Genomic DNA, 14,814 nt, shown 5'->3' with positions numbered 1-14,814 from the left:
TTCTCCTCAGAGCCTCCAGAACAAACCAACCTTGTGGACATCTTAGTTTTGAACTTCTGACCTCCAGAACTGTGAGAGAATAAATTTCTGTTGTTTAAAGCCACCAAGTTTGTGATAATTTGTTACTGCAGCCTTAGAAAGCTAACACACACCCCAAGAATGAGGTTGGGTCTCCCTCATCAGGTCTCCCTAAGGACGGGGTATATATCTTGGGTGGAGGCTATCTTTTCTGGGTCAAACTCAGGATAGCAGTAAAGAGCTGAAGGTCTTGGGAGGGCCCCTCACCAAGCTAAGGCTGAGGTTCAGCCTTAAGCCATGAACTTGCACTTGCTGGTAGAGCTCCCTGCACTTGCCCAGGGTGCTATAAGGCTGCTGCCAGGGTCTGGAGCTCTGACCCCTCTTCCTAGAGAGCTGAGAGGCAAGGTCCCCATTGCTTGGCAATACCTTCTTCAATGCTGCTTTGGTTGCTAGGAGAGGAGCCAAGAACAACAAACAGGACCCAGGCTCTGGTGTTGACAGTGGGAAGAGGACCTGGCTTTGACCTCAGCCTGGGGAGGAACTGCTCTGCCAGGCCACACTGGGGCTACAATCCTGGGGACCCCCTGGATAACTTCCACCCCTCCCCAACACACACACACACACACACACACACACTAGAAGAGCATTTCACACCTCAAAGTACCTCCCTGGACTTCCCTGGTGGCACAGTGGTTAAGAATACGTCTGTCAATGCAGGGGACACGGGTTCGATCCCTGGTCCGGGAAGATCCCACATGCCGCAGAGCAACTAAGCCCTTGCGCCACAACTACTGAGCCTGTGCTCTAGAGCCTGAGAGCCAGAACTACTGAGCCCATGTGCCGCAACTACTGAAGACTGCGTGCCTAGAGCCCGTTCTCCGCAACAAGAGAAGCCACCTCAATGAGAGGCCCACGCACCACAACGAAGAGTAGCCCTTGCTCGCTGCAACTAGAGAAAGCCTGCGTGCAGCCAAAAATTAAAGAAAAAAAAGTAACTCCCTGTCACCTACTTCATCTGATCCTCCTACCCTCTGAAGCCCACAGAGCAGCAGTTATGATGCCCATATTACAGAGAAAACTAAGCTGCAAACAGGCAAGCTGGATCCTTGGCTAGCAGGTGAGAGAGGTGGGACTAGAAAGGAGACAGGCCTACAGGCTTTAGGCCAGCACCCTTCCCCTTCCCGTGTGGGATCCTATCCTTGAGCTGAGAGGGGTTCCCCAGGTCCACACGGCAAGGAGAAGGGTGACCCCCAGGCATGAGCGGACTACCCTAGCAGTGGGATTTTAACTTAGTACTTAGGAAAGACAGGCATATGAACAAAGGACCAAGAGCACTGAAACTTATAAAGCAAAGGAGGTGCATGTAAAAATAAAACATCCTTCTATTTTAATTAGCCCCAACGCTTCAAGAGGGCCTGCCTGCCCATCGATCTGAGGCATTCCTCCCAAGTGTTAGAAGGGTACCTGGAGACACACTGGATAAGAACTCACAAGGATTTAATCCTGCCTTTACCACCTATTGTCTGTGTAACCTTGAATAACTTTCTTAACCTCTTTGAGCCTCAATTTCCTCAGCCATAAAAGAGGAAAAGGAATAGTATCTACATTATAGAACAGTTTTGAGGATTAAAAGAGAGAATGACTGTGGAAGAACTTACTTGTAAATTCTATACATGTCATTTGGAGGGCACTAATAGTTAGGAACCTTAGGAATCTCTTAAGATCAGTTTCTCTAACTCTGTTTTCCACAGGAGGAAACTGAGGATCTGAGGATAAATGACGGAGAAAGGGTCACAAAGTAAGTACAACAGAATTATATCATACAAAGAGATTAGATTTTAAAGTAAACACATAGGTCAAAAAATGAATCGTATAGTCAGAACATGATAGCTCCTTAAATCATCCATAAAATAAGGTAGAGCTGACCTCTCAATAAGTCCAGCTCAGCCAGTTGGGAACCAATTGTTGTTTCATTGGTTGAGCACCAGATTTGGCAGCTGGCTTGCTTTTAGGGTCCATGTTGCATGAAAAATGCTTGAATCATTGAACTCACACTTAGTGTAACTGAGACGCCATCTCCCTTCTCACCCTGCCAGTTGTTTAAAATGGAGTCGCTCTTTGCTGAGTGCAGACGGCTGTACTACCTAAGTTAAACGTGTCTGGTGTGGCTCCATAGAGGTGGAAGCCAGATTCAAACCTAGTAGTTGTGCCTTCCTCCCAAGCATTTGCTCATCCAGCTAGGAGGTCTTGACTGCTGTCACTGTGGGCCTGCTTCTACCTGAGCCTGGGCTGGTCTGCCCGCCCACAGCGCCCCCCCCAACCCATCCCTCTCACCCTCAATCTGGTCAGAAAAGGATTCCAGCATGGGCTTTTGATGCTGTGATATTGTGATTTATAATAAGAAATATGTAGTTGGTCTTCGTCTCCATTTCTGGCACAGAGCTCCTAAAATTCTTGGAGCTTCATAATTGATAAAATGTGTCTTGAGAAACACGTCTTGATATTCATAACAAATAAACCCGTTCAACTACACCAGAGTTTATGTTAATGAAGTGACTTCTGGAAAGTACCTAAGGCTGGGGCTGGTTGCCAGGGGAACCAACCTAGTGATCAGAGGGTTGGAACTTTCAGCTCCACCCCCTGACCTCCAGGGAAGGGAGAGGGACTGAAGGTTGAATCCATCACCAATAGTCAATGATTTAATCAATCATGTCTATGTAATGAGGTCTCCATAAAAACCCCAAAGGACTGGATTCAGAGAGCTTCCAGGTTGGTGAACCAGAATGAATCCACAGGGCAGAAGGTGGTGTACTCCAAACTCCCCAGAGAGAGAAGCTCCTGCGTTCAGGACCCTCCTGGACCTCTACCTATGTATCTCTTCACCTGGCTGTTCATTCATATCCTTTAATAGCCTTTGTAATAAACTGGTAATCTAGTAAGTAAACTGGTTTCCTAAGTTCCCTGAGCTGCTCTAGCAAATTAATCAAACCAAGGAGGGGTGGCATGGGAACGTCCAATTAATAGCCAGTCGGTCAGAAGCACAGGTAACAACCTGTACTTATGATTGGCATCTGAAGTGGGGGGGCAGTCTTGTGGGACCAAGCCCTTAACCCATAGGATCTGATGCTATTCTCCAGGTAGATAGTGTCAGAATTGAGTTGAATTGTAGGACACCCAGCTGGTACTGGAGAATTGCTTGGTGGTGTTGAAAGAAACATAATGGAGATACCCACAGAGGGCGATCCACATGTTGATCCCCAGCAAGGGCCTGAAATCTGGGGGAGACAGAATGATAATGAGCCACCAGAGTTCCCAGTCCCTCCTAGTCCCACTGCAGGCTGCTTCCACCTCACCCAGCAAGTTGGACTGGATTTTTCTGACAGTCTCCTTTCCATAGATAGAGTTTACATCCATGTCCTGGGAGGTAGAGGGAGCAGGGTCAGAACACTAGGAGTAAGTTAAAATTCGAGGGAAGGGGGTTTGCTGCCCAGAAATCCTAGGGAGAAGGGACAGAGAAATGAGATTGGGTGGACTGATGTCTCACATCTGTGACTGTGAGGCCTGGAATCTGACACTCCCATGGGTGTGACTCAGGCTTTCTGGGAGGCTGGGATTCTGGAGTGGGGGTAGGATCTGAGTCTGGGACTCAGAGAGAAATTCCCAGGGGTGGAGGGACGGTTATGTCCCCTCTGTGCCTGAAGGATGGACTTAAGGAAAGAGTGAAGGTTGTACATGTTATTTCCAAGGGAGTAGCTGCTGTAGGAAATGGCCTCACACAGTTGCTTATTGCTTATGAAGCTGCAGATGTTCCAGCCCCTGAGGAGACAAGGCAGGAGAGAGAGTGGGAAAGAACTCAAGGCCAGGTCAGAGTATGCAGAAAGGTTGAGTCAGTAGAGGACAGGTGGGGGTGTAGAAATTAAGAGAAGATGGATGGAGGTGAGGGGTCAGGGAGGAGAGAGAAAAATGGAAGAGGGGTCAGAGGCAGATGAGAGGAACCAGAGTATAGGCAGGGGTTGGGTTTGGGGAGTTCTGGGTAATGAAAGGGATGGTTCTTGGAGGGATGGGGCCGAGAAAGTCAGAGTGGGGAGCAAGTTGCATAAGGTGGGGAGGGGTTACAGGTTAGGGTAGGATCTTCCTGAGGAGACCAGAGGTGGCTCCTGGCCTGAGTGACTAGCTTTCAGACATGAGGGGTGGGCACTGGGTAGGGGAAGGGCAACAAACAAGAGGAGCGTGGTCACACCCAGCGGGAAGCAGGCAGATAGGTGGTGCTGGGAACTGGAGTGATAAAATGAATAGCCCCTGCAGAACTCACACAGGCAGCCTTACAGGCTGAAGCCAGACAGAAAGAGCACCAGACCGAAGATGAAGGCAAGCATCAGGTACAGTTATGTAGCCAGCCTCGTATTTCAAGACCTGGGAGGGGGCCTGGAGGGAATGTGGTCTTAGGCTTCAGCCAGACATCCAGGTAGCTACTCACACGTCTTACCTCCCACGTATGCAGGGCAGGGAGGGGTGGTGGCAGGGTGGCCTCTGGAGGCCAAACTTGCAAATGGAGCTCGCCTTATCTTCTTGAAGATGTCCCACTGGCTGTCCTTGTTTTTTAGAGACCAAGAGACCTTGCTCTCACAAGTCTAGGTCTAAGTGTGAGAAGAAGCAGAGTGGTGAGACAGAAGGGACCCAATTAGCCAGCACCTCCTGGACAAAGGGAGACAGCCTCTCCCATGCCCCTCCTTATACTATCCAGAAAGCATCATGATATACTGATATGGGACAGGAGGGCTCCAGTGGGGTACTCCAGAGCCTCTCTGCTTTGCTGCTAGACTGGCCTACTTAATTTGCAGTTTCCTAGCTCTTAACCCTCCCATTCCTCCAAACCAGTCCTCCCATTCCTCCAAACCAGTCCTCCCACACATCCTACTTCACAGTCCCGGCCACTCCCACCCCAGTGGGCTTTGAAGCATCTCCTGGGGTGACCTCCTGGCAGTGAGCAGGCTGGGAAAGGGGAGATGGAAGGACTGTTTCTGGTCTAACAGTTGGCTGGGGAGTGAGATGTCTTAGCCCTGCCCCCACCCCAGCCAACCTCCCAGGGCCTCTTGGCATATCACAATAGCTAATCTTTACTGAAAGCTTACTCTGTGCCAGGCATTCTCTAAACTCTCTATATCATTTCATCCTCCTAACAATCCTCTAAGACAGGTGCTATTATTATCCCCATTTTAGAGATGAGGAAACAAGCTCAAGGAGGTTAAATAACTTGTTCAGCGTTACCCACCTATAAGTGGTTGGGCCAGGATTCAAAAAAGGGGTGTCTCTAGCAAGAGCCCGTGCTCTGAACCACTGTGCGGTGATTACTTCAGGGGTCCCTATTTTAGTTCATGGCACCAGTGTCCTCCCAGTTCCTCCAAACCTTAACATTGCTTTTCATCCTTCCCACCTACTCACTCCCCATATTCAATAAACTGCCAAATTGTATCTATACTCCTGCTTCTCTCCCCAGTCCCAACACAAACACCCTAATTCAGGCCTTTATTACTTCCCACCAGGATTTTGTCTCTCTTATGGTTAGTATTGGTTGTTATAAAGGTAGTGTGAGTACATTAAAGGAAGTTTGAAAAATGGGTAAAGAGGAGAAAAATCCACCCAGAATCCAATCATCTTATTCCCACCACTGTACTTTCTTCCCATGTATTGATACTTTTTCCCCAGGCATAGACCTTTTACATAATTGCAGACATTTTGTATGATAATTTATCATCCTACTTTTTCAGTTAACATTGATGGTAAGTGTACTTTTCACATTCTTTTAACCTCTTGGTAAACATCATTTTGATGGCTGTATAGTATTCCATTCTTAGAATGTCCCATAGTCAACCAAGCCATTCTCCTATCCATCACTTTCAGGAGTTTCCAAATTTTCTATATTATAAGTAATGCTGTGATTCCCAGAAATGAAATTAGTGGGTCAAATGTTGTGTACATTAATATAAGTTGCTTTTCTGAGAGATTACTTAAAGTGTATGAGATTCTCCTCTCTTCACATCCCTTTCAGCATTGAGTAGGATCATTGAAAATCTTTGCCTCTTTAGTATGATTCTATTTACATACTTCAAAAACCAGGCAAAATCAATCATGGTGTTAAAAATTAGGACAGTGGGCTTCCCTGGTGGCACAGTGGTTGAGAATCTGCCTGCCAATGCAGGGGACACGGGTTCGAGCCCTGGTCTGGGAAGATCCCACATGCCGCAGAGCAACTAGGCCCGTGAGCCACAACTACTGAGCCTGCGCGTCTGGAGCCTGTGCTCCACAACAAGAGAGGTCGCGATAGTGAGAGGCCCGCGCACCGCGATGAGGAGTGGCCCCCACTTGCCGCAACTAGAGAAAGCCCTCGCACAGAAATGAAGACCCAACACAGCCAAAAATAAATTAATTAATTAATTTAAAAAAAAAATTAGGACAGCACTTACCCTTGCAGGGGAAAAATGATTGGGAAGGGTGATGAGGAAGACTTCAGGGTGCCGGTAATGTTCTACTTCTTGATCTCAGTGCTGGTTCAGTTTGTGTGTTCAGTTGGAGAAAATTCGTCAAGTTGTATTTTTATGATATGTGTACTTTTCTGTATGTTATACTTCAAAGCATAGTTTACCAAGCACACCAAAAGCATAAGCAACAAAAGAAAAAATAGATAATTTGGACTTCATCAAAGTTTAAAACTTTTGTGCTTCAAAAGACACTCTCATAAAAGCAAAAAGACAACCCACAGAATGGGAGAAAACATTTGCAAACCATACATCTGATAAAAGACTTGCATCTACAATGTATAAATAACTCTTAAAACTCAATAAAAAATAATATGAAAAAGAAAATATATATAATTGAATCACTTTGCTGTACACTTGAAACTAACACAACATTGTACATTAACTATACCTCAAAAAAAAAAACCAATAAAAAGACAATTAAAAAATGGGCAAAGGATCTGAAGAGACATTTTTCCAAAGAAGGTATACAAATGGCTAATAAAAGATGCTCAGTGGGGACTTCCCTGGTGGCACAGTGGTTAAGAATCCACCTGCCAATGCAGGGGACATGGGTTCAAGCTCTGGTCCAGGAAGATCCCACATGCCACGGAGCAGCTAAGTCCACGTGCCACAACTACTGAGCCTGCGCTCTAGAGCCTGCGAGCCACAACGACTGAGCCCGTGTGCCTAGAGCCCATGCTCCACAACAAGAGAAACCACCGCAATGAGAGGCCTGCACACCGCAACGAAGAGTAGCTCCTGATCACCGCAACTAGAGAAAGCCCTCGCACAGCAATGAAGACCCAATGCAGCCAAAAATAAAAATTAATTAATTAATTAAAAGAAAAGAGATGCTCAATGTCATTAGTCATCAGGGAAATGTAGATCAAAACCATGATGAGATACTACTTTGCACACTCCAAGATGGCTATGATAAAAAAAAAAAAGACAGATGATAACAAGTATTGGGGAGGATATAGAGAAATCAGAACCTTCATATATTGCTCATGGGACTGTAAAGTGGTGCAGTCACTTTGGAAAACAGTCTGGCAGTTGCTCAAAAGGTTAAACATAGAGTTACCATATGACCCAGCAATTCCACTTGTAAGATTTTAAATACCATAGAAGAAATCAGAAAGGAAAAGAGTGAATAATAAAAAAAGAAAAAAAATGAAGAGTGATCAAGTTTACTACATATAGACTAAATTTATAACTTTGGTATATGTGTGCGTAAATAAAAAGGTAGATCCTGACTCCCTACCCCCTACACCCACCAAAAAAAAAACGCAGGTGTGCAGGGAAATACATTTGCAGCAAATATGATGAGTTACAATCTTTTTGTACAATTAAGGTATACACCCAAGAGAAATCAAAATATGTATCTAATCAAATATGTGTACCTAAATGTTCATAGCAGCATTATTCATAGCAGATAGAAAATAGAAACAACCCAAATGTCCCTCAACTGATGAATGGATAAATAAGATGTAGTATATTCATACAATGGAAAATTATACTTGGCAATAAAAAGAAATGAAATACTGATACATGGGGCGACATGGATGAAATTTGAAAATATGCTAAGTGACAGAAGCTAGGCACAAAAGACCATATATTGTATGAATCCATTTATATGACATGTCTGGAATAGGCAAATTAATAAAGATATAAAGTAGTGGTGCAGTGGTTAAAACACCACACTCCCAATGCAGTGAGCCGGGGTTTGATCCCCAGTCAGGGAACTAGATCCCACATGATGCCGCAACTAAGAGTTCGCATGCCACAACTAAGAAGCCTGCGAGCCTCAACTAAGACCTGGCGCAACCAAATAAATAAACATTAAAAAAAAAAAAAGACGTAAAGTAGATTAGTAGTTGTCTGGGGCTGGGATAGCGGGGGAAAATGCTGCATGACTGCTGTTGGGTATGAGTTTTCGAAGTGATGAAAATGTTTTAAAATAGGTTTTGGAGATGTTTGCACAACACTTAAGAATATACTAAAAGCCATTGAACTGTACACTTTAAATGGGTGAATTGTATGGTGTGTAAATTATATCTCAATAAAGCTGTTACATATTTTTTTAATTTACTAAAAGAAATCTTTGTTTAATAGACAAAAAAGAGCCATATTATTATTTTTTAATTTTTTTAAAATTTATTTTATTTTATTTTTGGCTGCATTGGGTCTTCGTTGCTGTGCGGGCTTTCTCTAGTTGTGGTGAGCGGGGGCTACTCTTTGTCGCGGTGCTTGGGCTTCTCATTGCGGTGGCTTTTCTTGTTGTGGAGCACAGGCTCTAGATGCACAGGCTTCAGTAGTTGTGGCTCGTGGGTTCTAGAGCGTAGGCTCAGTAGTTGTGGTGCATGGGCTTAGCTGCTCTGCAGCTTGTGGTATCTTCCCGAACCAGGGCTCGAACCCGTGTCCCCTGCATTGGCAGGCAGATTCTTAACCACTGTGTCACTAGGGAAGCCCAAGAGCCATATTATTTAAATATACATTCGATTACTGTATTTCTATGTGTTTTAGTCTTAGTGCTTCCTCCTCTGAAATTGTCCTTTACCCTTTCACCTAGTGAGGAGGCTCTTTATTAAACTTATTTTGCATTAATTAATTGTACAGAAAGATTGTAACTCATCATATTTGCTGCAAATATATTTCCCAGCACACCTGCTTTTTTTTTTTTTTTTTTTTGGCCGGTGTAAGGGGTAGAGAGTCAGGATCTACTTTTTTATTTACACACACATATACCAAAGTTATAAATTCAGTCTATATGTAGTAAAATTGATCACTCTTTTCATTTTTTTTCTTTTTTTATTATTCACTCTTTTCCTTTCTGATTTCTTCTATGGTATTTAAAACCTTACAAGTTTATCCTTTCCACACATACTTCTAGAAAGGTGATGAATAGTATTTCATCTTATTTTCATCTAATTTTATTTGCTTACATTTAATTCTTTAATCTTATACAATTTATTTTATGATAAGATAGGATCTTTTTGTTTTGGTTTTTTAAGTTGCTAGTAGTATGGACTTCTCGGCCCCGTACTTGGTCCCCCTTCTCTAGTTCTACACACCACGCTAAACCAATCTTACTTAAAAAAAAATATCTAACTAGGTCACTCCTCTGTTCAAAAACAGTTAGTGGCTTCCCACTCCCTATAAAATTAAGTCTAAACTTATCAGCTTGGGAATTCCCTGGCGGTCTAGTGGTTACGACTCCAAGCTTTCACTGCAGAGGGCCCGGGTTTGATCCCTGGTCGGGGAGCTAAGATCCCACAAGCCACGCAGTGCGGCCAAAAAAAATAAACAAACTTCTCAGCTTGTCATTCAAAACTCTCTACAATCTAGAAAGACTACAGAGGGCAGTTTTGCTGATTCCTTCTCTCCTATCCAGCAAAGTACCCACCATTCCTTCCCTTGACCATCCCATTTCAGTACGTTCCCTAAAGCTATCCCTCTACTTAGAATGTCTGTCGATCCTTGACAAAATTACCTGTCACAGGTCCACCTCTATTCCACAATCACAACCAATTTCACCTTCAGCAAGAAGTGTTCCCAGATCACTTTGGTCAAAACGAATTTCTCTCCCTGTAGGTCTAAAACACTTCGCAGGTTTCTAATCCTGCTCCCTGATGTGTGCTTTTACTCAACATGTGGCTATGTCTGACTTTCCCCTGTTTGGGGAGTTTCAGGAGGGCAGGGACCAGGTCTTAACCATGACCTCCTTAGACCCTGCAGTGACAGTCCATTACATTTGGATGAAATTCAAAATCCTTGCTATCTTTGTGATCTTAGGCAAGTTGCTTGGCCTCTCTGGCACTTAGTTTCCTTCTATTAATGGGAGATAATAACAGTACCCACAACACAGAGCTGTGCTCAGCTTTCGATGAGATAATAATTGATATAAAGCATTTCTCACGATACCTGGTGCAGAATGAATGTTAACTGCTATTGTCATCATCGTTATTGACACCATGGCATTGTCCCATCTCGCCTCAGCCTCTCTCCTGCCACCACTTTCCCTTGCTCACCAGGCCCAGAACCCACTGGTGTTCTATTCTTCCAACACACTAAGCACTTCCCAGCATCAGGACCTGTTTCCTCCCCATGAAATCTCCCTCCCCATGCTCGTCACCTGGTCGAGTCCTCCTAATCCTTCATGTCTCAGCTGATACATCACTCCCTTAGAGATGCCTTCTTTAACACACCAGTTTAAATTAGGTCTCTCTCTGGGACTTCCCTGGCAGTCCAGTGGTTAAGACTCTGCGCTTCCATTGCAGGGGGCATGGGTTTGATCCCTGGTTGGGGAACCAAGATCCCCGCATGCTGTGTGGCACAGCCAAAAAAAAAAAAAAAAAATAGGTCTCTATTATATATCTAACCTGCATTATTCAGTTATATATAATTTGTAATTGCATATATATGTAACTGTTTAATATCTATTTCCCCACCCAACTCTATAAGTCATGTTTTCTTATCTACTGTTCCATCTCCAGTTCCTGGCATGTTGTAGATGCTCACTAAATGTAGCTTGACTAGCTGAATGAATGAATAGACAGAGTACTTTATATAGCAGGTACTCAATAAATGTTTGGACTTTTTTTTTTCTTTTGGCTGCGTGGCTTGCGGGATCTTAGTTTCCTTGATCAGGTATAGAACCTGGACCCTTCACAGCGAAAGTGCTAAGTCCTAACCATTGGACCACCAGGGAATTCCCAGTAAATGTTTGAACTTTAATTCAAGTTAACCCTAGATCCTCTGCCATAGTAAACGCACTCAGACCTGGGCGTCAGAGGTGGGAACATGAGTTTGCAGAGATCACACCAAAATATAAAACCAAGAAAAACTCTGCACACGTAAAATAGGAGAAAGGAATAAAAATGTTCATAGGAAGGCTCTTCATGAGAGCAGAAACCATGATAGAAACAACCCAGATGTCCAGTGACAGGAGAATGAAGAACTGTGGTATAGTCACATATGGAATACTACACAGCCGTCAAAATGCATGAACTGCAGCAATATGAATCTTAGTAATATTAAGTAAAAATAATAAGCAGCCGAAAACTACATACAGCAGTATTCCTCTATAATAAGGTTAAAAAAAACTAAAAAAAAAAAAAAAATTGGAAATACATAAAGCTAAAGCTAAGATAAACTTGTAAAAAGAAAGAAGAATGGGGGATACCACCGGAGGAGGATGCATTTCAGTTACTGCCAAGGTCCTAGCTTTCATGTGGTAAGTTCTTATGACAGTACTATAATTAAATAAATGTGTCCTGTGCATAGGGCAATGAAAAGACTGTGCCATGAAACAAGGGTATGATTAATCTAATTCTGTGCACCTGACATCCATTAAAGGCAAGGGAGAGAAATTATGCCTACTTCCTCCAGGTAGCCTTATTTGTTGGGGGAGAGGGGGAAAAGTTTCTTCCTTCCTAACCCTCTCTGGGACTTTTCTCTAGGGACTGTCTCTAGGTTCTCCTCCTGGAGAGGTGAGCTGGTGGCACAGAGGTGGGGCAGCAGGGAGAGGAGTAATCCAGGGTTTAGCTACTTCAGGAAAAGGGCTCGAATTGGTGGAGTAGGAACCTGGAGGTGGGTCAGCTTCCATTACCATTCAGCTCCCCCCATTCCCTAGGCTAAGAACTACAGGGTGTGTAGTCTGTCGTTCATTTCCTGTTCTTCATTGAAGACCTCCGGATGGAGTGGAAAGAAGCCTAAGAGGTGGGTCCTGAGAGAATGGGACTGTGGCCACATGGTAGAGTGCTGTAAGCATTCTGGGTACTGGGGAGCTGGGTCCAGTGGAGGCCAAAACCACCATCTTCAAAATTCAGTTTGGGGACTTCCCTGGTGACGCAGTGGTTAAGAATCCACCTGCCAGTGCAGGGGACACGGGTTCGAGCCCTGGTCCGGGAAGATCCCACATGTCGCGGAGCAAATAAGCCCGTGCGCCACAACTACTGAGCCTGCAGTCTAGAGCCCACGAGCCACAACTACTGAAGCAGGTGCGCCGAGAGCCCGTGCTCCGCAACAAGAGAAGCCACTGCAATGAGTAGCCCCCGCTCGCCTCAACTAGAGAAAGCCCGCACACAGCAACAAAGACCCAATGCAGCCAAAAATAAATGAATTAATTTAAAAAAAAAAAATTCAGTTTGGAACTAGGGGGCCGCTGACTCACAACTTTTTACACTTTCCCTCTTTTCAGCCTGGCCCAGAACACGCCTGGGCCATCCTAAGCACCCCGTGCCCCTCATCTCCCAGTCTTCCCTGCCCTTTCCTTCTTCATCCTAACTATAACTCCTAATCCTGTACTCTCACCTCTACTTCCACCAATCCCCAAAATGAGACCCTACTTTGTGAAAAAAGGGACTGGGGGGAAGCTCTGGGAGGGCAGCTTCAAACTTTCCACCTTAGGGGAAGGGGCTTAAGGTCAGATTGAACTGGGCTGGGCTGGCTGGGCTGGCCTCTTACCTTTAAAAGGGGTTAGAGGTCAGGCTGGACTGGGCTACTGGTATAAAAGGGGCTGGAGATTGTGCTGGACTAGACTAGCAGTCCTAAGAAAGGGGCTGGAGGGCTTCCCTCCTGGCGCAGTGGTTAAGAATCTGCCTGCTAATGCAGGGGACACGGGTTCAAGCCCTGGTCCAGGAAGATCCCACAGGCCACGGAGCAACTAAGCCCGTGTGCCACAATTACTGAGCCTGAGCTCTAGAGCCCGAGAGCCACAACTACTGAAGCCCGTGCACCTAGAGCCCGTGCTCCGCAAGAAGAGAAGCCACCACAATGAGAAGCCCTCGCACCGCAATGAAGAGTAGCCCCTGCTCACCGCAACTAGAGAAAGCCCACATGCAGCAATGAAGACCCAATGCGGCCAAAAATAAATAAATAAAATAAATTAATTTAAAAAAAAAAAAAGAAAGGGGCTGGAGACCAGGCTGGATTGGACTGGGTTAGGAAACATGGGGAAGGAGCTGGGTTCAGGCTGAGCTGGGGGCCTGGGGATCAAGGCCTGGGCCTCTGCAGTGGGGCCCAGCCGGCATACACAGTTGGGCTGAAACAAGTTTTTCAGCATCATGCTGGGCCTGGGACTGGGCCCTCCCCTGCACCCTGAAACAGAGGACATGAGGGCTTTGAAGGGCTTACTTCCCCCACCCCAGAAATTCCTCCTGAACAAGGGCCTTCCCCAGAGGGGCCACTGGGGCAAACAGGGAGGAGCCAGATCTGGGGCTTCAGAGGAAGTCACTGGCCACCAGGTTTCCTGAGTTCAAAAAGTGGGTTCCCCTGTCTCTCTGGCCCATTCCTTTCCCCCAAGCAGGGCAGAGTCCAGGCCTAGCAATCTACCTCTCCCGTTGACCACCACCTCCCTTTCAGAAACATACACACACACACAATGTGAACCTGCAAATGCTGAAACCCAGTCACATGCCCGCCCTGGCAGCCCCATAACCCAACACAATCGTACTGCCAAGCCATGCATTCAACAACACATCCTCATTTATGTACTTTTTGCTGCCAACTCACACCCAGTGGTCATGCCCCCTCTGCCTTGTTCAGCACCACATCCCTAGCACCTGGAATTGGGGCTGGCACCTGGAATTGGGGCTGGCACCTGGAGAGGGCTCAATGAGTATTAGCTGAATGAATGAATCCACCAAGACATACATCATAAACAAATGCATATACAAGCCCACATGCCTATTAATACGTGTATACGTCCTTTACATACACATATCCAAGCCCTCTCTGAGGTCAGAAATCACTACATACACAAGCTCACACTCAGGCAAAAAGGCCAGATGTACACCTAGCGCCAGACACAAACACACTGCAGATAGGTGTTACCTAGGACTTCCAGGGCGAATTAGTGGTCACAGCTGGCTGGTAAATGTCCTTCAGTCAGATCAGGCCTGCAGAGGGGTGGGAAATGTGTGTGTGTACAAATGCAGGCCTTGGAGTTCTGAGGTCCTGGAGCAACGAGGAGCTGGGCTGGCAGCAGGGCAGGGCTGAGGTAACTGCATGGACTGGAAAGGGGGTGGGGTGGGCCATGCAGTCCTTTCCTCTGGTTTCCTCCTGCTAGCTTGGGAGGTGGGGGCAGAGGTGCAGGTCTATGAGGCCTTACTTGAGATCCAGAGACCTTAGTGAGGGAACAGTCTGAGGCCTCAGATTCCCCTGTCTGGGATGAAAATGAGGGAGACTTGGAATTCCCTGGCGCTTTTACTGCCGTGGCCCGGGGTTCAATCCCTGGTCAGGGAACTAAGATCCTGAAAGATGCGCAGCACAACCAAAA

This window comes from Balaenoptera musculus, chromosome 16 (genome assembly GCF_009873245.2).
Source record: "Balaenoptera musculus isolate JJ_BM4_2016_0621 chromosome 16, mBalMus1.pri.v3, whole genome shotgun sequence".
Classification (NCBI taxonomy): domain Eukaryota; kingdom Metazoa; phylum Chordata; class Mammalia; order Artiodactyla; family Balaenopteridae; genus Balaenoptera; species Balaenoptera musculus.
The sequence above is the reverse complement of the archived record's forward strand: the minus strand, read 5'-3'. Positions refer to the sequence as shown.